At 39.9% G+C, this 25,067-nt stretch overlaps 9 non-coding genes across 9 annotated transcripts; all 9 read right to left on the reverse strand.

Moving 5' to 3' along the window:
* Window positions 1-519: 519 nt before the first annotated feature.
* TRNAM-CAU (transfer RNA methionine (anticodon CAU)) lies at window positions 520-592 on the reverse strand. The gene has a single exon. It is a non-coding gene; the product is annotated as a tRNA-Met (tRNA).
* Window positions 593-3,301: 2,709 nt separating this feature from the next.
* On the reverse strand, window positions 3,302-3,374 carry TRNAM-CAU (transfer RNA methionine (anticodon CAU)). Its single transcript has one exon. It is a non-coding gene; the product is annotated as a tRNA-Met (tRNA).
* A 5,654-nt stretch (window positions 3,375-9,028) lies between these two features.
* Window positions 9,029-9,101, reverse strand: TRNAM-CAU (transfer RNA methionine (anticodon CAU)). The gene has a single exon. It is a non-coding gene; the product is annotated as a tRNA-Met (tRNA).
* Window positions 9,102-10,133: 1,032 nt separating this feature from the next.
* On the reverse strand, window positions 10,134-10,206 carry TRNAM-CAU (transfer RNA methionine (anticodon CAU)). The gene has a single exon. It is a non-coding gene; the product is annotated as a tRNA-Met (tRNA).
* A 4,276-nt stretch (window positions 10,207-14,482) lies between these two features.
* On the reverse strand, window positions 14,483-14,555 carry TRNAM-CAU (transfer RNA methionine (anticodon CAU)). Its single transcript has one exon. It is a non-coding gene; the product is annotated as a tRNA-Met (tRNA).
* A 5,483-nt stretch (window positions 14,556-20,038) lies between these two features.
* TRNAM-CAU (transfer RNA methionine (anticodon CAU)) lies at window positions 20,039-20,111 on the reverse strand. Its single transcript has one exon. It is a non-coding gene; the product is annotated as a tRNA-Met (tRNA).
* Window positions 20,112-21,158: 1,047 nt separating this feature from the next.
* TRNAM-CAU (transfer RNA methionine (anticodon CAU)) lies at window positions 21,159-21,231 on the reverse strand. Its single transcript has one exon. It is a non-coding gene; the product is annotated as a tRNA-Met (tRNA).
* Window positions 21,232-23,373: 2,142 nt separating this feature from the next.
* TRNAM-CAU (transfer RNA methionine (anticodon CAU)) lies at window positions 23,374-23,446 on the reverse strand. The gene has a single exon. It is a non-coding gene; the product is annotated as a tRNA-Met (tRNA).
* A 1,038-nt stretch (window positions 23,447-24,484) lies between these two features.
* Window positions 24,485-24,557, reverse strand: TRNAM-CAU (transfer RNA methionine (anticodon CAU)). The gene has a single exon. It is a non-coding gene; the product is annotated as a tRNA-Met (tRNA).
* Window positions 24,558-25,067: the final 510 nt, after the last annotated feature.

Below are 25,067 nucleotides of genomic sequence, written 5' to 3' on the forward strand. Positions count from 1 at the left end.
GAAAACCTCATAATCATCAGAATAAGCCACTAGCTCCTAACTACTGTTCAAATGAGTCAAGTTTAAACTGTTGAAAGGAAAAAGTTTTTTAATCAAAGCAACACTCTTTTTTTTTTTTTTACGCCTCTCATTTTTTCTGTGACTCTTTGGGTTATCCCATTTGACCAAGCAACCAGTATTCTTAGTTTACTGGTTCGATTCCTGCTATGGGATTGCCACTTTTTCTGTAATAAGTCACGCATTGAAAGGTCGACACAAGCCATGCATACAGTCAGTCTAGCTTGGATTTGCTCTTTGCAGCAAAAAATGCTGACCACAATAGATTTTGGACATTCATTCCATTCTTTTGCTCAATACTCCATTTGAATTCATATCACAAATCATTTTTACTTTTGACTTTTAACTATTTGGTTTCAAAGGATCCAAAACCCCCTTCCTTTATATCTGACGTTTTTTGGTACTGAGTGGATACAGTTCTGGCTGTCTAGTCAAGATGGAGACAAAATATCTAAAGCATAGTGCCCCGTGTGAGGATCGAACTCACGACCTTCAGATTATGAGACTGACGCGCTACCTACTGCGCTAACGAGGCAAGCTTCAAGCAAGGATGTGCCAAACTTACTTACTGAAAGCAATTAAGTTCTTCTTTTTCCACATTGACAACGTCTTATGAGAACAACACTTCCCATATGGTCTAGCGGTTAGGATTCCTGGTTTTCACCCAGGCGGCCCGGGTTCGACTCCCGGTATGGGAATGCTGCTTTTTCTGTACTATCTCTGACATTCAAAAGCCGACAGTTGTTTGCATAAAAAAGCAGTTCAGGTAAAATTTGCACTTTGCAGCCAAAGTTGCAAAACGTTAGGGTCTTGGCACTTCATTTCCAACTCTTGCACAACACTTTTATAGGTTTCATAGCTCAAACTATTCTCAACTATCATTTTTTACTTCAAAATGTCGAGGAACTCAAAAACTCGTATGGCCTGTCCTTTGGCCTCCAATTTCCATTCTAATCTGTAGAATTTAACAACTGAATGGCAAATTTCTCAAGCTCCCCAGTCAAAAAAAAGGAGTGAACTGTACCCTATCTGAGGGAAAACCTCATAATCATCAGAATAAGCCACTAGCTCCTAACTACTGTTCAAATGAGTCAAGTTTAAACTGTTGAAAGGAAAAAGTTTTTTAATCAAAGCAACACTCTATTTCTTTTTTTTTTTTTTTTTTTTTTTTACGCCTCTCATTTTTTCTGTGACTCTTTGGGTTATCCCATTTGACCAAGCAACCAGTATTCTTAGTTTACTGGTTCGATTCCTGCTATGGGATATGGGGACCCTCTCCCTCTCTTTGATGATAAAAAAGCCCAATGCTACAATGTTAGCCATATGGATGAATAAAACTGAATATTGAAGAGTTGGAGAATATTTGGATTGCAGATGGACGTAGTCATTCAACATTAAGTACAATGTGCATGTTTACATATATATAATAAGATATGGAAGATATTATGTCAGCGCTAATATAAAAATGTATGCTGGCAATATGTTATGACTATCCATGTATTTATATGTGAATGTTTTCAGACATATGCTCAAGTACTATTTTTAAAGTTAACTAATATAACTACCTTACATGGTTGAGTTTGGCTGCCGCCTGACGCTGGGGGACGCAGTGTTTGTGTGCGCTGTGCATTTCCTGCGCGTGACTCGCCGACAGAGTGGGTTGGCATGGAGACCGGAATACACATCCGGTCTCCATGCCCGCTCCGTGTCACGTGGCCGCTGACTGCAGAGTTGCGGTCATGTGGCGCGTGACGTGCTCGACAGGCGACTTGCGCCCAGGGTGCGCATCATACAAGCATGTGCGTCCACACACCCGACCGGAGGCGTGCACCTGAACTTAATCATGGACCCTTTATAAAGGGTATATGCTATGGACTGCACATACCTCCTGATGAAACCGGCAGTGCGGTGAAACGCGCGTCGAGGTTGGAGTAGGTGCAACTTGCGGTGCTGCTGTGGACGCATATTCTGTACAAATGACAACAGGTAATTGGACTGAATTATGGGGCTAAGTAGATAGATGGGGGCAATACCATAGGCACATGCCTGCTTCTTTAAACTCTCATGGCATGCAAATTATAGTGCCCTTTAATCAATCTATACAGTGTATGTTGACATACCCATATTCCATATAGGGTGTTTATATTTTCATACTAGTATAAAATTCTACAACATTGGTATCCTATACTATACATATGTAGACTACATCCCCATTGGTCCACTCCTGTAAACATATGATATGTCCATTTACACTGGCCGTTACTATACGGGCAGATGCAGCTACTGTAGTATTGTGCCACTCCTTATAAGTGCGGCTTGACATCCCTCCCTATATCCCAAAAATGTTATCCTGTGTATGATGAAATTTTTATATGATTTCTGCACGAACACTTTGTACAAATAAAATTTGATGTTTCAAATATAGAGTACGATTCCTGGATTCTTTATAGGTTGCTATCTAATACATTGGAATCTGTTTCAGAACTATGAGAGGCCTTATATAGGTTATTATACAACACTTTTATAGGTTTCATAGCTCAAACTATTCTCAACTATCATTTTTTACTTAAAAATGTCGAGGAACTCAAAAACTCGTATGGCCTGTCCTTTGGCCTCCAATTTCCATTCTAATCTGTAGAATTTAACAACTGAATGGCAAATTTCTCAAGCTCTCCAGTCAAAAAAAAAGGAGTGAACTGTACCCTATCTGAGGGAAAACTTCATAATCATCAGAATAAGCCACTAGCTCCTAACTACTGTTCAAATGAGTCAAGTTTAAACTGTTGAAAGGAAAAAGTTTTTTAATCAAAGCAACACTCTATTTTTTTTTTTTTTTTTTTTTTTTACGCCTCTCATTTTTTCTGTGACTCTTTGGGTTATCCCATTTGACCAAGCAACCAGTATTCTTAGTTTACTGGTTCGATTCCTGCTATGGGATTGCCACTTTTTCTGTAATAAGTCACGCATTGAAATGTCGACACAAGCCATGCATACAGTCAGTCTAGCTTGGATTTGCTCTTTGCAGCAAAAAATGCTGACCACAATAGATTGTGGACATTCATTCCATTCTTTTGCTCAATACTCCATTTGAATTCATGTCACAAATCATTTTTACTTTTGACTTTTAACTATTTGGTTTCAAAGGATCCAAAACCCCCTTCCTTTATATCTGACGTTTTTTGGTACTGAGTGGATACAGTTCTGGCTGTCTAGTCAAGATGGAGACAAAATATCTAAAGCATAGTGCCCCGTGTGAGGATCGAACTCACGACCTTCAGATTATGAGACTGACGCGCTACCTACTGCGCTAACGAGGCAAGCTTCTAGCAAGGATGTGCCAAACTTACTTACTGAAAGCAATTAAGTTCTTCTTTTTCCACATTGACAACGTCTTATGAGAACAACACTTCCCATATGGTCTAGCGGTTAGGATTCCTGGTTTTCACCCAGGCGGCCCGTGTTCGACTCCCGGTATGGGAATGCTGCTTTTTCTGTACTATCTCTGACATTCAAAGGCCGACAGTTGTTTGCATAAAAAAGCAGTTCAGGTAAAATTTGCACTTTGCAGCCAAAGTTGCAAAACGTTAGGGTCTTGGCACTTCATTTCCAACTCTTGCACAACACTTTTATAGCAACCTATAAAGAATCCAGGAATCGTACTCTATATTTGAAACATCAAATTTTATTTGTACAAAGTGCTCGTGCAGAAATCATATAAAAATTTCATCATACACAGGATAACATTTTTGGGATATAGGGAGGGATGTCAAGCCGCACTTATAAGGAGTGGCACAATACTACAGTAGCTGCATCTGCCCGTATAGTAACGGCCAGTGTAAATGGACATATCATATGTTTACAGGAGTGGACCAATGGGGATGTAGTCTACATATGTATAGTATAGGATACCAATGTTGTAGAATTTTATACTAGTATGAAAATATAAACACCCTATATGGAATATGGGTATGTCAACATACACTGTATAGATTGATTAAAGGGCACTATAATTTGCATGCCATGAGAGTTTAAAGTAGCAGGCATGTGCCTATGGTATTGCCCCATCTATATACTTAGCCCCATAATTCAGTCCAATTACCTGTTGTCATTTGTACAGAATATGCGTCCACAGCAGCACCGCAAGTTGCACCTACTCCAACCTCGACGCGCGTTTCACCGCACTGCCGGTTTCATCAGGAGGTATGTGCAGTCCATAGCATATACCCTTTATAAAGGGTCCATGATTAAGTTCAGGTGCACGCCTCCGGTCGGGTGTGTGGACGCACATGCTTGTATGATGCGCACCCTGGGCGCAAGTCGCCTGTCGAGCACGTCACGCGCCACATGACCGCAACTCTGCAGTCAGCGGCCACGTGACACGGAGCGGGCATGGAGACCGGATGTGTATTCCGGTCTCCATGCCAACCCACTCTGTCGGCGAGTCACGCGCAGGAAATGCACAGCGCACACAAACACTGCGTCCCCCAGCGTCAGGCGGCAGCCAAACTCAACCATGTAAGGTAGTTATATTAGTTAACTTTAAAAATAGTACTTGAGCATATGTCTGAAAACATTCACATATAAATACATGGATAGTCATAACATATTGCCAGCATACATTTTTATATTAGCGCTGACATAATATCTTCCATATCTTATTATATATATGTAAACATGCACATTGTACTTAATGTTGAATGACTACGTCCATCTGCAATCCAAATATTCTCCAACTCTTCAATATTCAGTTTTATTCATCCATATGGCTAACATTGTAGCATTGGGCTTTTTTATCATCAAAGAGAGGGAGAGGGTCCATAGAATTCAACAGAGTGGATGTTTTCTATAGCGTGTGACATTGTTATATGCTAGAGACAAGGGCATAAAGAAAGAACAGGAAATTATATTAAAATCTTATATAATGAAATAAAGTGTGTTAAAATTCGCGCTACACATGCAAAAAGGACCTGAAGCTCAAGGATTCGTTTAGCCCTCTTGGGGCCATGGTGTCAAGCACTACAATCCATTTTGTTTCTTTTTTTAAAAGTTCATTTTTATAATTTCCCCCTCTGGCTCCCAAGCTGACATGATCAATGCCTTTTACTTTAAGGCTAGTGGGATTGCACTTATGGTAAAGGAAAAAATGTTTTGGTATTGTTTTTAGCTCGCTAATATCTTTACATCCCTTAGCATTGATGATATCGCGGATGTGCTCCAGAGTTCTCACTCTTAGCTGTCTGGTGGTCATACCAATATATATCATGTTGCATGAACAGCTAGCATGATATATCACCATTTCAGTCTTACATGTGATGTTGAATGTAATGGAGTAGTTTTTTGTACCCCCACTGTTCTCAAATGTTGTACATCTCTGCACATATTTACATGCAGAGCAGGTCCCACATTTGTAACAGCCCCATTTGGGTCCTTTTTGACTGAATGGATTATTGTTCAAAGGGACATAGTGGCTACGGGTTAGTAGATCTTTGAGATTTTTGGATCTGCGCCAAGTCATTGATGGATGTATAGTCAGATGTCTGGCTAGGTCTTTATCTGCCAGCAATATCTGCCAATGTCTCTGAAAAATGGTTTTGATTTCATGCCATCTATTATTAAACGCTGTGATGAATCTCACAGGTTGTAGATCGCTACTGTTGTTTCTGTTTTTAGTTATTAAAAGAGACTCACGATTACTTTTGGCTGCTCTAATGTATCCTGATCTTATATTTTTTGGTTTATAGCCTCTCTCAGCTAAGTTGTCACTCAGGAGTCTAGCTTGATTTTCAAAATTTCCCGCACTAGAGCAGATTCTCCGCATACGCAAAAATTGCCCTGTTGGTACTGCTTTAATGGTCTGGGGGTGGTGGGAAGAGGACGCATGCAAAAGTGTATTTGTAGCAGTAGATTTTTTGAAGACATCCGTACTCAAATGACCGTCTTCATTTCTCATGATCAGAACGTACAAGAACTCCACCTTCCAATAGTCATATTTTGATGTTAATTTAATATTTAGATCATTTCTATTCAAATTTTGCAGGAATATCTCCAGGGATGCCTGCCCGCTCCGTGTCACGTGGCCGCTGACTGCAGAGTTGCGGTCATGTGGCGCGTGACGTGCTCGACAGGCGACTTGCGCCCAGGGTGCGCATCATACAAGCATGTGCGTCCACACACCCGACCGGAGGCGTGCACCTGAACTTAATCATGGACCCTTTATAAAGGGTATATGCTATGGACTGCACATACCTCCTGATGAAACCGGCAGTGCGGTGAAACGCGCGTCGAGGTTGGAGTAGGTGCAACTTGCGGTGCTGCTGTGGACGCATATTCTGTACAAATGACAACAGGTAATTGGACTGAATTATGGGGCTAAGTAGATAGATGGGGGCAATACCATAGGCACATGCCTGCTACTTTAAACTCTCATGGCATGCAAATTATAGTGCCCTTTAATCAATCTATACAGTGTATGTTGACATACCCATATTCCATATAGGGTGTTTATATTTTCATACTAGTATAAAATTCTACAACATTGGTATCCTATACTATACATATGTAGACTACATCCCCATTGGTCCACTCCTGTAAACATATGATATGTCCATTTACACTGGCCGTTACTATACGGGCAGATGCAGCTACTGTAGTATTGTGCCACTCCTTATAAGTGCGGCTTGACATCCCTCCCTATATCCCAAAAATGTTATCCTGTGTATGATGAAATTTTTATATGATTTCTGCACGAACACTTTGTACAAATAAAATTTGATGTTTCAAATATAGAGTACGATTCCTGGATTCTTTATAGGTTGCTATCTAATACATTGGAATCTGTTTCAGAACTATGAGAGGCCTTATATAGGTTATCATACAACACTTTTATAGGTTTCATAGCTCAAACTATTCTCAACTATCATTTTTTACTTCAAAATGTCGAGGAACTCAAAAACTCGTATGGCCTGTCCTTTGGCCTCCAATTTCCATTCTAATCTGTAGAATTTAACAACTGAATGGCAAATTTCTCAAGCTCCCCAGTCAAAAAAAAAGGAGTGAACTGTACCCTATCTGAGGTAAAACCTCATAATCATCAGAATAAGCCACTAGCTCCTAACTACTGTTCAAATGAGTCAAGTTTAAACTGTTGAAAGGAAAAAGTTTTTTAATCAAAGCAACACTCTTTTTTTTTTTTTTACGCCTCTCATTTTTTCTGTGACTCTTTGGGTTATCCCATTTGACCAAGCAACCAGTATTCTTAGTTTACTGGTTCGATTCCTGCTATGGGATTGCCACTTTTTCTGTAATAAGTCACGCATTGAAAGGTCGACACAAGCCATGCATACAGTCAGTCTAGCTTGGATTTGCTCTTTGCAGCAAAAAATGCTGACCACAATAGATTTTGGACATTCATTCCATTCTTTTGCTCAATACTCCATTTGAATTCATATCACAAATCATTTTTACTTTTGACTTTTAACTATTTGGTTTCAAAGGATCCAAAACCCCCTTCCTTTATATCTGACGTTTTTTGGTACTGAGTGGATACAGTTCTGGCTGTCTAGTCAAGATGGAGACAAAATATCTAAAGCATAGTGCCCCGTGTGAGGATCGAACTCACAACCTTCAGATTATGAGACTGACGCGCTACCTACTGCGCTAACGAGGCAAGCTTCTAGCAAGGATGTGCCAAACTTACTTACTGAAAGCAATTAAGTTCTTCTTTTTCCACATTGACAACGTCTTATGAGAACAACACTTCCCATATGGTCTAGCGGTTAGGATTCCTGGTTTTCACCCAGGCGGCCCGGGTTCGACTCCCGGTATGGGAATGCTGCTTTTTCTGTACTATCTCTGACATTCAAAGGCCGACAGTTGTTTGCATAAAAAAGCAGTTCAGGTAAAATTTGCACTTTGCAGCCAAAGTTGCAAAACGTTAGGGTCTTGGCACTTCATTTCCAACTCTTGCACAACACTTTTATAGGTTTCATAGCTCAAACTATTCTCAACTATCATTTTTTACTTCAAAATGTCGAGGAACTCAAAAACTCGTATGGCCTGTCCTTTGGCCTCCAATTTCCATTCTAATCTGTAGAATTTAACAACTGAATGGCAAATTTCTCAAGCTCCCCAGTCAAAAAAAAAGGAGTGAACTGTACCCTATCTGAGGGAAAACCTCATAATCATCAGAATAAGCCACTAGCTCCTAACTACTGTTCAAATGAGTCAAGTTTAAACTGTTGAAAGGAAAAAGTTTTTTAATCAAAGCAACACTCTATTTTTTTTTTTTTTTTTTTACGCCTCTCATTTTTTCTGTGACTCTTTGGGTTATCCCATTTGACCAAGCAACCAGTATTCTTAGTTTACTGGTTCGATTCCTGCTATGGGATTGCCACTTTTTCTGTAATAAGTCACGCATTGAAATGTCGACACAAGCCATGCATACAGTCAGTCTAGCTTGGATTTGCTCTTTGCAGCAAAAAATGCTGACCACAATAGATTTTGGATATTTATTCCATTCTTTTGCTCAATACTCCATTTGAATTCATATCACAAATCATTTTTACTTTTGACTTTTAACTATTTGGTTTCAAAGGATCCAAAACCCCCTTCCTTTATATCTGACGTTTTTTGGTACTGAGTGGATACAGTTCTGGCTGTCTAGTCAAGATAATAATAATAATAATTAATTTTATTCATTTATATAGCGCTATTAATTCCATAGCACTTTACATACATTGGCAACACTGTCCCCATTGGGGCTCACAATCTAGAGTCCCTATCTGTATGTCTTTGGAATGTGGGAGGAAACCGGAGTACCCGGAGGAAACCCACGCAAACACGGGGAGAACATACAAACTCCTTGCAGATGGTGTCCTTGGTGGGATTTGAACCCAGGACCCCAGCGCTGCAAGACTGCAGTGCTAGCCACTGAGCCACCGTGCCGCACGGAGACAAAATATCTAAAGCATAGTGCCCCGTGTGAGGATCGAACTCACGACCTTCAGATTATGAGACTGACGCGCTACCTACTGCGCTAACGAGGCAAGCTTCTAGCAAGGATGTGCCAAACTTACTTACTGAAAGCAATTAAGTTCTTCTTTTTCCACATTGACAACGTCTTATGAGAACAACACTTCCTATATGGTCTAGCGGTTAGGATTCCTGGTTTTCACCCAGGCGGCCCGGGTTCGACTCCCGGTATGGGAATGCTGCTTTTTCTGTACTATCTCTGACATTCAAAGGCCGACAGTTGTTTGCATAAAAAAGCAGTTCAGGTAAAATTTGCACTTTGCAGCCAAAGTTGCAAAATGTTAGGGTCTTGGCACTTCATTTCCAACTCTTGCACAACACTTTTATAGGTTTCATAGCTCAAACTATTCTCAACTATCATTTTTTACTTCAAAATGTCGAGGAACTCAAAAACTCGTATGGCCTGTCCTTTGGCCTCCAATTTCCATTCTAATCTGTAGAATTTAACAACTGAATGGCAAATTTCTCAAGCTCCCCAGTCAAAAAAAAAGGAGTGAACTGTACCCTATCTGAGGGAAAACCTCATATTCATCAGAATAAGCCACTAGCTCCTTACTACTGTTCAAATGAGTCAAGTTTAAACTGTTGAAAGGAAAAAGTTTTTTAATCAAAGCAACACTCTATTTTTTTTTTTTTTTTTTTTTTTTACGCCTCTCATTTTTTCTGTGACTCTTTGGGTTATCCCATTTGACCAAGCAACCAGTATTCTTAGTTTACTGGTTCGATTCCTGCTATGGGATTGCCACTTTTTCTGTAATAAGTAACGCATTGAAATGTCGACACAAGCCATGCATACAGTCAGTCTAGCTTGGATTTGCTCTTTGCAGCAAAAAATGCTGACCACAATAGATTTTGGACATTCATTCCATTCTTTTGCTCAATACTCCATTTGAATTCATATCACAAATCATTTTTACTTTTGACTTTTAACTATTTGGTTTCAAAGGATCCAAAACCCCCTTCCTTTATATCTGACGTTTTTTGGTACTGAGTGGATACAGTTCTGGCTGTCTAGTCAAGATGGAGACAAAATATCTAAAGCATAGTGCCCCGTGTGAGGATCGAACTCACGACCTTCAGATTATGAGACTGACGCGCTACCTACTGCGCTAACGAGGCAAGCTTCTAGCAAGGATGTGCCAAACTTACTTACTGAAAGCAATTAAGTTCTTCTTTTTCCACATTGACAACGTCGTATGAGAACAACACTTCCCATATGGTCTAGCGGTTAGGATTCCTGGTTTTCACCCAGGCGGCCCGGGTTCGACTCCCGGTATGGGAATGCTGCTTTTTCTGTACTATCTCTGACATTCAAAGGCCGACAGTTGTTTGCATAAAAAAGCAGTTCAGGTAAAATTTGCACTTTGCAGCCAAAGTTGCAAAACGTTAGGGTCTTGGCACTTCATTTCCAACTCTTTCACAACACTTTTATAGCAACCTATAAAGAATCCAGGAATCGTACTCTATATTTGAAACATCAAATTTTATTTGTACAAAGTGCTCGTGCAGAAATCATATAAAAATTTCATCATACACAGGATAACATTTTTGGGATATAGGGAGGGATGTCAAGCCGCACTTATAAGGAGTGGCACAATACTACAGTAGCTGCATCTGCCCGTATAGTAACGGCCAGTGTAAATGGACATATCATATGTTTACAGGAGTGGACCAATGGGGATGTAGTCTACATATGTATAGTATAGGATACCAATGTTGTAGAATTTTATACTAGTATGAAAATATAAACACCCTATATGGAATATGGGTATGTCAACATACACTGTATAGATTGATTAAAGGGCACTATAATTTGCATGCCATGAGAGTTTAAAGTAGCAGGCATGTGCCTATGGTATTGCCCCATCTATCTACTTAGCCCCATAATTCAGTCCAATTACCTGTTGTCATTTGTACAGAATATGCGTCCACAGCAGCACCGCAAGTTGCACCTACTCCAACCTCGACGCGCGTTTCACCGCACTGCCGGTTTCATCAGGAGGTATGTGCAGTCCATAGCATATACCCTTTATAAAGGGTCCATGATTAAGTTCAGGTGCACGCCTCCGGTCGGGTGTGTGGACGCACATGCTTGTATGATGCGCACCCTGGGCGCAAGTCGCCTGTCGAGCACGTCACGCGCCACATGACCGCAACTCTGCAGTCAGCGGCCACGTGACACGGAGCGGGCATGGAGACCGGATGTGTATTCCGGTCTCCATGCCAACCCACTCTGTCGGCGAGTCACGCGCAGGAAATGCACAGCGCACACAAACACTGCGTTCCCCAGCGTCAGGCGGCAGCCAAACTCAACCATGTAAGGTAGTTATATTAGTTAACTTTAAAAATAGTACTTGAGCATATGTCTGAAAACATTCACATATAAATACATGGATAGTCATAACATATTGCCAGCATACATTTTTATATTAGCGCTGACATAATATCTTCCATATCTTATTATATATATGTAAACATGCACATTGTACTTAATGTTGAATGACTACGTCCATCTGCAATCCAAATATTCTCCAACTCTTCAATATTCAGTTTTATTCATCCATATGGCTAACATTGTAGCATTGGGCTTTTTTATCATCAAAGAGAGGGAGAGGGTCCATAGAATTCAACAGAGTGGATGTTTTCTATAGCGTGTGACATTGTTATATGCTAGAGACAAGGGCATAAAGAAAGAACAGGAAATTATATTAAAATCTTATATAATGAAATAAAGTGTGTTAAAATTCGCGCTACACATGCAAAAAGGACCTGAAGCTCAAGGATTCGTTTAGCCCTCTTGGGGCCATGGTGTCAAGCACTACAATCCATTTTGTTTCTTTTTTTAAAAGTTCATTTTTATAATTTCCCCCTCTGGCTCCCAAGCTGACATGATCAATGCCTTTTACTTTAAGGCTAGTGGGATTGCACTTATGGTAAAGGAAAAAATGTTTTGGTATTGTTTTTAGCTCGCTAATATCTTTACATCCCTTAGCATTGATGATATCGCGGATGTGCTCCAGAGTTCTCACTCTTAGCTGTCTGGTGGTCATACCAATATATATCATGTTGCATGAACAGCTAGCATGATATATCACCATTTCAGTCTTACATGTGATGTTGAATGTAATGGAGTAGTTTTTTGTACCCCCACTGTTCTCAAATGTTGTACATCTCTGCACATATTTACATGCAGAGCAGGTCCCACATTTGTAACAGCCCCATTTGGGTCCTTTTTGACTGAATGGATTATTGTTCAAAGGGACATAGTGGCTACGGGTTAGTAAATCTTTGAGATTTTTGGATCTGCGCCAAGTCATTGATGGATATATAGTCAGATGTCTGGCTAGGTCTTTATCTGCCAGCAATATCTGCCAATGTCTCTGAAAAATGGTTTTGATTTCATGCCATCTATTATTAAACGCTGTGATGAATCTCACAGGTTGTAGATCGCTACTGTTGTTTCTGTTTTTAGTTATTAAAAGAGACTCACGATTACTTTTGGCTGCTCTAATGTATCCTGATCTTATATTTTTTGGTTTATAGCCTCTCTCAGCTAAGTTGTCACTCAGGAGTCTAGCTTGATTTTCAAAATTTCCCGCACTAGAGCAGATTCTCCGCATACGCAAAAATTGCCCTGTTGGTACTGCTTTAATGGTCTGGGGGTGGTGGGAAGAGGACGCATGCAAAAGTGTATTTGTAGCAGTAGATTTTTTGAAGACATCCGTACTCAAATGACCGTCTTCATTTCTCATGATCAGAACGTCCAAGAACTCCACCTTCCAATAGTCATATTTTGATGTTAATTTAATATTTAGATCATTTCTATTCAAATTTTGCAGGAATATCTCCAGGGATGCCTGCCCGCTCCGTGTCACGTGGCCGCTGACTGCAGAGTTGCGGTCATGTGGCGCGTGACGTGCTCGACAGGCGACTTGCGCCCAGGGTGCGCATCATACAAGCATGTGCGTCCACACACCCGACCGGAGGCGTGCACCTGAACTTAATCATGGACCCTTTATAAAGGGTATATGCTATGGACTGCACATACCTCCTGATGAAACCGGCAGTGCGGTGAAACGCGCGTCGAGGTTGGAGTAGGTGCAACTTGCGGTGCTGCTGTGGACGCATATTCTGTACAAATGACAACAGGTAATTGGACTGAATTATGGGGCTAAGTAGATAGATGGGGGCAATACCATAGGCACATGCCTGCTACTTTAAACTCTCATGGCATGCAAATTATAGTGCCCTTTAATCAATCTATACAGTGTATGTTGACATACCCATATTCCATATAGGGTGTTTATATTTTCATACTAGTATAAAATTCTACAACATTGGTATCCTATACTATACATATGTAGACTACATCCCCATTGGTCCACTCCTGTAAACATATGATATGTCCATTTACACTGGCCGTTACTATACGGGCAGATGCAGCTACTGTAGTATTGTGCCACTCCTTATAAGTGCGGCTTGACATCCCTCCCTATATCCCAAAAATGTTATCCTGTGTATGATGAAATTTTTATATGATTTCTGCACGAACACTTTGTACAAATAAAATTTGATGTTTCAAATATAGAGTACGATTCCTGGATTCTTTATAGGTTGCTATCTAATACATTGGAATCTGTTTCAGAACTATGAGAGGCCTTATATAGGTTATCATACAACACTTTTATAGGTTTCATAGCTCAAACTATTCTCAACTATCATTTTTTACTTCAAAATGTCGAGGAACTCAAAAACTCGTATGGCCTGTCCTTTGGCCTCCAATTTCCATTCTAATCTGTAGAATTTAACAACTGAATGGCAAATTTCTCAAGCTCCCCAGTCAAAAAAAAAGGAGTGAACTGTACCCTATCTGAGGGAAAACCTCATAATCATCAGAATAAGCCACTAGCTCCTAACTACTGTTCAAATGAGTCAAGTTTAAACTGTTGAAAGGAAAAAGTTTTTTAATCAAAGCAACACTCTTTTTTTTTTTTTTACGCCTCTCATTTTTTCTGTGACTCTTTGGGTTATCCCATTTGACCAAGCAACCAGTATTCTTAGTTTACTGGTTCGATTCCTGCTATGGGATTGCCACTTTTTCTGTAATAAGTCACGCATTGAAAGGTCGAAACAAGCCATGCATACAGTCAGTCTAGCTTGGATTTGCTCTTTGCAGCAAAAAATGCTGACCACAATAGATTTTGGACATTCATTCCATTCTTTTGCTCAATACTCCATTTGAATTCATATCACAAATCATTTTTACTTTTGACTTTTAACTATTTGGTTTCAAAGGATCCAAAACCCCCTTCCTTTATATCTGACGTTTTTTGGTACTGAGTGGATACAGTTCTGGCTGTCTAGTCAAGATGGAGACAAAATATCTAAAGCATAGTGCCCCGTGTGAGGATCGAACTCACGACCTTCAGATTATGAGACTGACGCGCTACCTACTGCGCTAACGAGGCAAGCTTCTAGCAAGGATGTGCCAAACTTACTTACTGAAAGCAATTAAGTTCTTCTTTTTCCACATTGACAACGTCTTATGAGAACAACACTTCCCATATGGTCTAGCGGTTAGGATTCCTGGTTTTCACCCAGGCGGCCCGGGTTCGACTCCCGGTATGGGAATGCTGCTTTTTCTGTACTATCTCTGACATTAAAAGGCCGACAGTTGTTTGCATAAAAAAGCAGTTCAGGTAAAATTTGCACTTTGCAGCCAAAGTTGCAAAACGTTAGGGTCTTGGCACTTCATTTCCAACTCTTGCACAACACTTTTATAGGTTTCATAGCTCAAACTATTCTCAACTATCATTTTTTACTTCAAAATGTCGAGGAACTCAAAAACTCGTATGGCCTGTCCTTTGGCCTCCAATTTCCATTCTAATCTGTAGAATTTAACAACTGAATGGCAAATTTCTCAAGCTCCCCAGTCAAAAAAAAAAGGAGTGAACTGTACCCTATCTGAGGGAAAACCTCATAATCATCAGAATAAGCCACTAGCTCCTAACTACTGTTCAAATAAGTCAAGTTTAAACTGTTGAAAGCAAAAAGTTTTTTAATCAAAGCAACACTCTATTTCTTTTTTTTTTTTTTTTTTTTTTTTTTTTTTTACGCCTCTCATTTTTTCTGTGACTCTTTGGGTTATCCCATTTGACCAAGCAACCAGTATTCTTAGTTTACTGGTTCGATTCCTGCTATGGGATATGGGGACCCTCTCCCTCTCTTTGATGATAGAAAAGCCCAATGCTACAATGTTAGCCATATGGATGAATAAAACTGAATATTGAAGAGTTGGAGAATATTTGGATTGCAGATGGACGTAGTCATTCAACATTAAGTACAATGTGCATGTTTACATATATATAATAAGATATGGAAGATATTATGTCAGCGCTAATATAAAAATGTATGCTGGCAATATGTTATGACTATCCATGTATTTATATGTGAATGTTTTCAGACATATGCTCAAGTACTATTTTTAAAGTTAACTAATATAACTACCTTACATGGTTGAGTTTGGCTGCCGCCTGACGCTGGGGGACGCAGTGTTTGTGTGCGCTGTGCATTTCCTGCGCGTGACTCGCCGACAGAGTGGGTTGGCATGGAGACCGGAATACACATCCGGTCTCCATGCCCGCTCCGTGTCACGTGGCCGCTGACTGCAGAGTTGCGGTCATGTGGCGCGTGACGTGCTCGACAGGCGACTTGCGCCCAGGGTGCGCATCATACAAGCATGTGCGTCCACACACCCGACCGGAGGCGTGCACCTGAACTTAATCATGGACCCTTTATAAAGGGTATATGCTATGGACTGCACATACCTCCTGATGAAACCGGCAGTGCGGTGAAACGCGCGTCGAGGTTGGAGTAGGTGCAACTTGCGGTGCTGCTGTGGACGCATATTCTGTACAAATGACAACAGGTAATTGGACTGAATTATGGGGCTAAGTAGATAGATGGGGGCAATACCATAGGCACATGCCTGCTACTTTAAACTCTCATGGCATGCAAATTATAGTGCCCTTTAATCAATCTATACAGTGTATGTTGACATACCCATATTCCATATAGGGTGTTTATATTTTCATACTAGTATAAAATTCTACAACATTGGTATCCTATACTATACATATGTAGACTACATCCCCATTGGTCCACTCCTGTAAACATATGATATGTCCATTTACACTGGCCGTTACTATACGGGCAGATGCAGCTACTGTAGTATTGTGCCACTCCTTATAAGTGCGGCTTGACATCCCTCCCTATATCCCAAAAATGTTATCCTGTGTATGATGAAATTTTTATATGATTTCTGCACGAACACTTTGTACAAATAAAATTTGATGTTTCAAATATAGAGTACGATTCCTGGATTCTTTATAGGTTGCTATCTAATACATTGGAATCTGTTTCAGAACTATGAGAGGCCTTATATAGGTTATCATACAACACTTTTATAGGTTTCATAGCTCAAACTATTCTCAACTATCATTTTTTACTTCAAAATGTCGAGGAACTCAAAAACTCGTATGGCCTGTCCTTTGGCCTCCAATTTCCATTCTAATCTGTAGAATTTAACAACTGAATGGCAAATTTCTCAAGCTCCCCAGTCAAAAAAAAAGGAGTGAACTGTACCCTATCTGAGGGAAAACCTCATAATCATCAGAATAAGCCACTAGCTCCTAACTACTGTTCAAATGAGTCAAGTTTAAACTGTTGAAAGGAAAAAGTTTTTTAATCAAAGCAACACTCTTTTTTTTTTTTTTACGCCTCTCATTTTTTCTGTGACTCTTTGGGTTATCCCATTTGACCAAGCAACCAGTATTCTTAGTTTACTGGTTCGATTCCTGCTATGGGATTGCCACTTTTTCTGTAATAAGTCACGCATTGAAAGGTCGACACAAGCCATGCATACAGTCAGTCTAGCTTGGATTTGCTCTTTGCAGCAAAAAATGCTGACCACAATAGATTTTGGACATTCATTCCATTCTTTTGCTCAATACTCCATTTGAATTCATATCACAAATCATTTTTACTTTTGACTTTTAACTATTTGGTTTCAAAGGATCCAAAACCCCCTTCCTTTATATCTGACGTTTTTTGGTACTGAGTGGATACAGTTCTGGCTGTCTAGTCAAGATGGAGACAAAATATCTAAAGCATAGTGCCCCGTGTGAGGATCGAACGCACGACCTTCAGATTATGAGACTGACGCGCTACCTACTGCGCTAACGAGGCAAGCTTCTAGCAAGGATGTGCCAAACTTACTTACTGAAAGCAATTAAGTTCTTCTTTTTCCACATTGACAACGTCTTATGAGAACAACACTTCCCATATGGTCTAGCGGTTAGGATTCCTGGTTTTCACCCAGGCGGCCCGGGTTCGACTCCCGTTATGGGAATGCTGCTTTTTCTGTACTATCTCTGACATTAAAAGGCCGACAGTTGTTTGCATAAAAAAGCAGTTCAGGTAAAATTTGCACTTTGCAGCCAAAGTTGCAAAACGTTAGGGTCTTGGCACTTCATTTCCAACTCTTGCACAACACTTTTATAGGTTTCATAGCTCAAACTATTCTCAACTATCATTTTTTACTTCAAAATGTCGAGGAACTCAAAAACTCGTATGGCCTGTCCTTTGGCCTCCAATTTCCATTCTAATCTGTAGAATTTAACAACTGAATGGCAAATTTCTCAAGCTCCCCAGTCAAAAAAAAAAGGAGTGAACTGTACCCTATCTGAGGGAAAACCTCATAATCATCAGAATAAGCCACTAGCTCCTAACTACTGTTCAAATAAGTCAAGTTTAAACTGTTGAAAGCAAAAAGTTTTTTAATCAAAGCAACACTCTATTTCTTTTTTTTTTTTTTTTTTTTTTTTTTTTTACGCCTCTCATTTTTTCTGTGACTCTTTGGGTTATCCCATTTGACCAAGCAACCAGTATTCTTAGTTTACTGGTTCGATTCCTGCTATGGGATATGGGGACCCTCTCCCTCTCTTTGATGATAGAAAAGCCCAATGCTACAATGTTAGCCATATGGATGAATAAAACTGAATATTGAAGAGTTGGAGAATATTTGGATTGCAGATGGACGTAGTCATTCAACATTAAGTACAATGTGCATGTTTACATATATATAATAAGATATGGAAGATATTATGTCAGCGCTAATATAAAAATGTATGCTGGCAATATGTTATGACTATCCATGTATTTATATGTGAATGTTTTCAGACATATGCTCAAGTACTATTTTTAAAGTTAACTAATATAACTACCTTACATGGTTGAGTTTGGCTGCCGCCTGACGCTGGGGGACGCAGTGTTTGTGTGCGCTGTGCATTTCCTGCGCGTGACTCGCCGACAGAGTGGGTTGGCATGGAGACCGGAATACACATCCGGTCTCCATGCCCGCTCCGTGTCACGTGGCCGCTGACTGCAGAGTTGCGGTCATGTGGCGCGTGACGTGCTCGACAGGCGACTTGCGCCCAGGGTGCGCATCATACAAGCATGTGCGTCCACACACCCGACCGGAGGCGTGCACCTGAACTTAATCATGGACCCTTTATAAAGGGTATATGCTATGGACTGCACATACCTCCTGATGAAACCGGCAGTGCGGTGAAACGCGCGTCGAGGTTGGAGTAGGTGCAACTTGCGGTGCTGCTGTGGACGCATATTCTGTACAAATGACAACAGGTAATTGGACTGAATTATGGGGCTAAGTAGATAGATGGGGGCAATACCATAGGCACATGCCTGCTACTTTAAACTCTCATGGCATGCAAATTATAGTGCCCTTTAATCAATCTATACAGTGTATGTTGACATACCCATATTCCATATAGGGTGTTTATATTTTCATACTAGTATAAAATTCTACAACATTGGTATCCTATACTATACATATGTAGACTACATCCCCATTGGTCCACTCCTGTAAACATATGATATGTCCATTTACACTGGCCGTTACTATACGGGCAGATGCAGCTACTGTAGTATTGTGCCACTCCTTATAAGTGCGGCTTGACATCCCTCCCTATATCCCAAAAATGTTATCCTGTGTATGATGAAATTTTTATATGATTTCTGCACGAACACTTTGTACAAATAAAATTTGATGTTTCAAATATAGAGTACGATTCCTGGATTCTTTATAGGTTGCTATCTAATACATTGGAATCTGTTTCAGAACTATGAGAGGCCTTATATAGGTTATTATACAACACTTTTAAAGGTTTCATAGCTCAAACTATTCTCAACTATCATTTTTTACTTCAAAATGTCGAGGAACTCAAAAACTCGTATGGCCTGTCCTTTGGCCTCCAATTTCCATTCTAATCTGTAGAATTTAACAACTGAATGGCAAATTTCTCAAGCTCCCCAGTCAAAAAAAAAGGAGTAAACTGTACCCTATCTGAGGGAAAACCTCATAATCATCAGAATAAGCCACTAGCTCCTAACTACTGTTCAAATGAGTCAAGTTTAAACTGTTGAAAGGAAAAAGTTTTTTAATCAAAGCAACACTCTTTTTTTTTTTTTTACGCCTCTCATTTTTTCTGTGACTCTTTGGGTTATCCCATTTGACCAAGCAACCAGTATTCTTAGTTTACTGGTTCGATTCCTGCTATGGGATTGCCACTTTTTCTGTAATAAGTCACGCATTGAAAGGTCGACACAAGCCATGCATACAGTCAGTCTAGCTTGGATTTGCTCTTTGCAGCAAAAAATGCTGACCACAATAGATTTTGGACATTCATTCCATTCTTTTGCTCAATACTCCATTTGAATTCATATCACAAATCATTTTTACTTTTGACTTTTAACTATTTGGTTTCAAAGGATCCAAAACCCCCTTCCTTTATATCTGACGTTTTTTGGTACTGAGTGGATACAGTTCTGGCTGTCTAGTCAAGATGGAGACAAAATATCTAAAGCATAGTGCCCCGTGTGAGGATCGAACTCACGACCTTCAGATTATGAGACTGACGCGCTACCTACTGCGCTAACGAGGCAAGCTTCTAGCAAGGATGTGCCAAACTTACTTACTGAAAGCAATTAAGTTCTTCTTTTTCCACATTGACAACGTCTTATGAGAACAACACTTCCCATATGGTCTAGCGGTTAGGATTCCTGGTTTTCACCCAGGCGGCCCGGGTTCGACTCCCGGTATGGGAATGCTGCTTTTTCTGTACTATCTCTGACATTCAAAGGCCGACAGTTGTTTGCATAAAAAAGCAGTTCAGGTAAAATTTGCACTTTGCAGCCAAAGTTGCAAAACGTTAGGGTCTTGGCACTTCATTTCCAACTCTTGCACAACACTTTTATAGGTTTCATAGCTCAAACTATTCTCAACTATCATTTTTTACTTCAAAATGTCGAGGAACTCAAAAACTCGTATGGCCTGTCCTTTGGCCTCCAATTTCCATTCTAATCTGTAGAATTTAACAACTGAATGGCAAATTTCTCAAGCTCCCCAGTCAAAAAAAAAGGAGTGAACTGTACCCTATCTGAGGGAAAACCTCATAATCATCAGAATAAGCCACTAGCTCCTAACTACTGTTCAAATGAGTCAAGTTTAAACTGTTGAAAGGAAAAAGTTTTTTAATCAAAGCAACACTCTATTTCTTTTTTTTTTTTTTTTTTTTTTTTTTTTTTTTTTTACGCCTCTCATTTTTTCTGTGACTCTTTGGGTTATCCCATTTGACCAAGCAACCAGTATTCTTAGTTTACTGGTTCGATTCCTGCTATGGGATTGCCACTTTTTCTGTAATAAGTCACGCATTGAAAGGTCGACACAAGCCATGCATACAGTCAGTCTAGCTTGGATTTGCTCTTTGCAGCAAAAAATGCTGACCACAATAGATTTTGGACATTCATTCCATTCTTTTGCTCAATACTCCATTTGAATTCATATCACAAATCATTTTTACTTTTGACTTTTAACTATTTGGTTTCAAAGGATCCAAAACCCCCTTCCTTTATATCTGACGTTTTTTGGTACTGAGTGGATACAGTTCTGGCTGTCTAGTCAAGATGGAGACAAAATATCTAAAGCATAGTGCCCCGTGTGAGGATCGAACTCACGACCTTCAGATTATGAGACTGACGCGCTACCTACTGCGCTAACGAGGCAAGCTTCTAGCAAGGATGTGCCAAACTTACTTACTGAAAGCAATTAAGTTCTTCTTTTTCCACATTGACAACGTCTTATGAGAACAACACTTCCCATATGGTCTAGCGGTTAGGATTCCTGGTTTTCACCCAGGCGGCCCGGGTTCGACTCCCGGTATGGGAATGCTGCTTTTTCTGTACTATCTCTGACATTCAAAGGCCGACAGTTGTTTGCATAAAAAAGCAGTTCAGGTAAAATTTGCACTTTGCAGCCAAAGTTGCAAAACGTTAGGGTCTTGGCACTTCATTTCCAACTCTTGCACAACACTTTTATAGGTTTCATAGCTCAAACTATTCTCAACTATCATTTTTTACTTCAAAATGTCGAGGAACTCAAAAACTCGTATGGCCTGTCCTTTGGCCTCCAATTTCCATTCTAATCTGTAGAATTTAACAACTGAATGGCAAATTTCTCAAGCTCCCCAGTCAAAAAAAAAGGAGTGAACTGTACCCTATCTGAGGGAAAACCTCATAATCATCAGAATAAGCCACTAGCTCCTAACTACTGTTCAAATGAGTCAAGTTTAAACTGTTGAAAGGAAAAAGTTTTTTAATCAAGCAACACTCTATTTCTTTTTTTTTTTTTTTTTTTTTTTTTTTTTTACGCCTCTCATTTTTTCTGTGACTCTTTGGGTTATCCCATTTGACCAAGCAACCAGTATTCTTAGTTTACTGGTTCGATTCCTGCTATGGGATTGCCACTTTTTCTGTAATAAGTCACGCATTGAAATGTCGACACAAGCCATGCATACAGTCAGTCTAGCTTGGATTTGCTCTTTGCAGCAAAAAATGCTGACCACAATAGATTTTGGACATTCATTCCATTCTTTTGCTCAATACTCCATTTGAATTCATATCACAAATCATTTTTACTTTTGACTTTTAACTATTTGGTTTCAAAGGATCCAAAACCCCCTTCCTTTATATCTGACGTTTTTTTGGTACTGAGTGGATACAGTTCTGGCTGTCTAGTCAAGATGGAGACAAAATATCTAAAGCATAGTGCCCCGTGTGAGGATCGAACTCACGACCTTCAGATTATGAGACTGACGCGCTACCTACTGCGATAACGAGGCAAGCTTCTAGCAAGGATGTGCCAAACTTACTTACTGAAAGCAATTAAATTCTTCTTTTTCCACATTGACAACGTCTTATGAGAACAACACTTCCCATATGGTCTAGCGGTTAGGATTCCTGGTTTTCACCCAGGCGGCCCGGGTTCGACTCCCGGTATGGGAATGCTGCTTTTTCTGTACTATCTCTGACATTCAAAGGCCGACAGTTGTTTGCATAAAAAAGCAGTTCAGGTAAAATTTGCACTTTGCAGCCAAAGTTGCAAAACGTTAGGGTCTTGGCACTTCATTTCCAACTCTTGCACAACACTTTTATAGGTTTCATAGCTCAAACTATTCTCAACTATCATTTTTTACTTCAAAATGTCGAGGAACTCAAAAACTCGTATGGCCTGTCCTTTGGCCTCCAATTTCCATTCTAATCTGTAGAATTTAACAACTGAATGGCAAATTTCTCAAGCTCCCCAGTCAAAAAAAAAGGAGTGAACTGTACCCTATCTGAGGGAAAACCTCATAATCATCAGAATAAGCCACTAGCTCCTAACTACTGTTCAAATGAGTCAAGTTTAAACTGTTGAAAGGAAAAAGTTTTTTAATCAAAGCAACACTCTTTTTTTTTTTTTTTTTTTTTACGCCTCTCATTTTTTCTGTGACTCTTTGGGTTATCCCATTTGACCAAGCAACCAGTATTCTTAGTTTACTGGTTCGATTCCTGCTATGGGATTGCCACTTTTTCTGTAATAAGTCACGCATTGAAAGGTCGACACAAGCCATGCATACAGTCAGTCTAGCTTGGATTTGCTCTTTGCAGCAAAAAATGCTGACCACAATAGATTTTGGACATTCATTCCATTCTTTTGCTCAATACTCCATTTGAATTCATATCACAAATCATTTTTACTTTTGACTTTTAACTATTTGGTTTCAAAGGATCCAAAACCCCCTTCCTTTATATCTGACGTTTTTTGGTACTGAGTGGATACAGTTCTGGCTGTCTAGTCAAGATGGAGACAAAATATCTAAAGCATAGTGCCCCGTGTGAGGATCGAACTCACGACCTTCAGATTATGAGACTGACGCGCTACCTACTGCGCTAACGAGGCAAGCTTCTAGCAAGGATGTGCCAAACTTACTTACTGAAAGCAATTAAGTTCTTCTTTTTCCACATTGACAACGTCTTATGAGAACAACACTTCCCATATGGTCTAGCGGTTAGGATTCCTGGTTTTCACCCAGGCGGCCTGGGTTCGACTCCCGGTATGGGAATGCTGCTTTTTCTGTACTATCTCTGACATTCAAAGGCCGACAGTTGTTTGCATAAAAAAGCAGTTCAGGTAAAATTTGCACTTTGCAGCCAAAGTTGCAAAACGTTAGGGTCTTGGCACTTCATTTCCAACTCTTGCACAACACTTTTATAGGTTTCATAGCTCAAACTATTCTCAACTATCATTTTTTACTTCAAAATGTCGAGGAACTCAAAAACTCGTATGGCCTGTCCTTTGGCCTCCAATTTCCATTCTAATCTGTAGAATTTAACAACTGAATGGCAAATTTCTCAAGCTCCCCAGTCAAAAAAAAGGAGTGAACTGTACCCTATCTGAGGGAAAACCTCATAATCATCAGAATAAGCCACTAGCTCCTAACTACTGTTCAAATGAGTCAAGTTTAAACTGTTGAAAGGAAAAAGTTTTTTAATCAAAGCAACACTCTATTTCTTTTTTTTTTTTTTTTTTTTTTTTTTACGCCTCTCATTTTTTCTGTGACTCTTTGGGTTATCCCATTTGACCAAGCAACCAGTATTCTTAGTTTACTGGTTCGATTCCTGCTATGGGATTGCCACTTTTTCTGTAATAAGTCACGCATTGAAATGTCGACACAAGCCATGCATACAGTCAGTCTAGCTTGGATTTGCTCTTTGCAGCAAAAAATGCTGACCACAATAGATTTTGGACATTCATTCCATTCTTTTGCTCAATACTCCATTTGAATTCATATCACAAATCATTTTTACTTTTGACTTTTAACTATTTGGTTTCAAAGGATCCAAAACCCCCTTCCTTTATATCTGACGTTTTTTTGGTACTGAGTGGATACAGTTCTGGCTGTCTAGTCAAGATGGAGACAAAATATCTAAAGCATAGTGCCCCGTGTGAGGATCGAACTCACGACCTTCAGATTATGAGACTGACGCGCTACCTACTGCGCTAACGAGGCAAGCTTCTAGCAAGGATGTGCCAAACTTACTTACTGAAAGCAATTAAATTCTTCTTTTTCCACATTGACAACGTCTTATGAGAACAACACTTCCCATATGGTCTAGCGGTTAGGATTCCTGGTTTTCACCCAGGCGGCCCGGGTTCGACTCCCGGTATGGGAATGCTGCTTTTTCTGTACTATCTCTGACATTCAAAGGCCGACAGTTGTTTGCATAAAAAAGCAGTTCAGGTAAAATTTGCACTTTGCAGCCAAAGTTGCAAAACGTTAGGGTCTTGGCACTTCATTTCCAACTCTTGCACAACACTTTTATAGGTTTCATAGCTCAAACTATTCTCAACTATCATTTTGTACTTCAAAATGTCGAGGAACTCAAAAACTCGTATGGCCTGTCCTTTGGCCTCCAATTTCCATTCTAATCTGTAGAATTTAACAACTGAATGGCAAATTTCTCAAGCTCCCCAGTCAAAAAAAAAGGAGTGAACTGTACCCTATCTGAGGGAAAACCTC

The sequence above is a fragment of the Anomaloglossus baeobatrachus genome, chromosome 4 (genome assembly GCF_048569485.1).
Source record: "Anomaloglossus baeobatrachus isolate aAnoBae1 chromosome 4, aAnoBae1.hap1, whole genome shotgun sequence".
NCBI lineage: Eukaryota > Metazoa > Chordata > Amphibia > Anura > Aromobatidae > Anomaloglossus > Anomaloglossus baeobatrachus.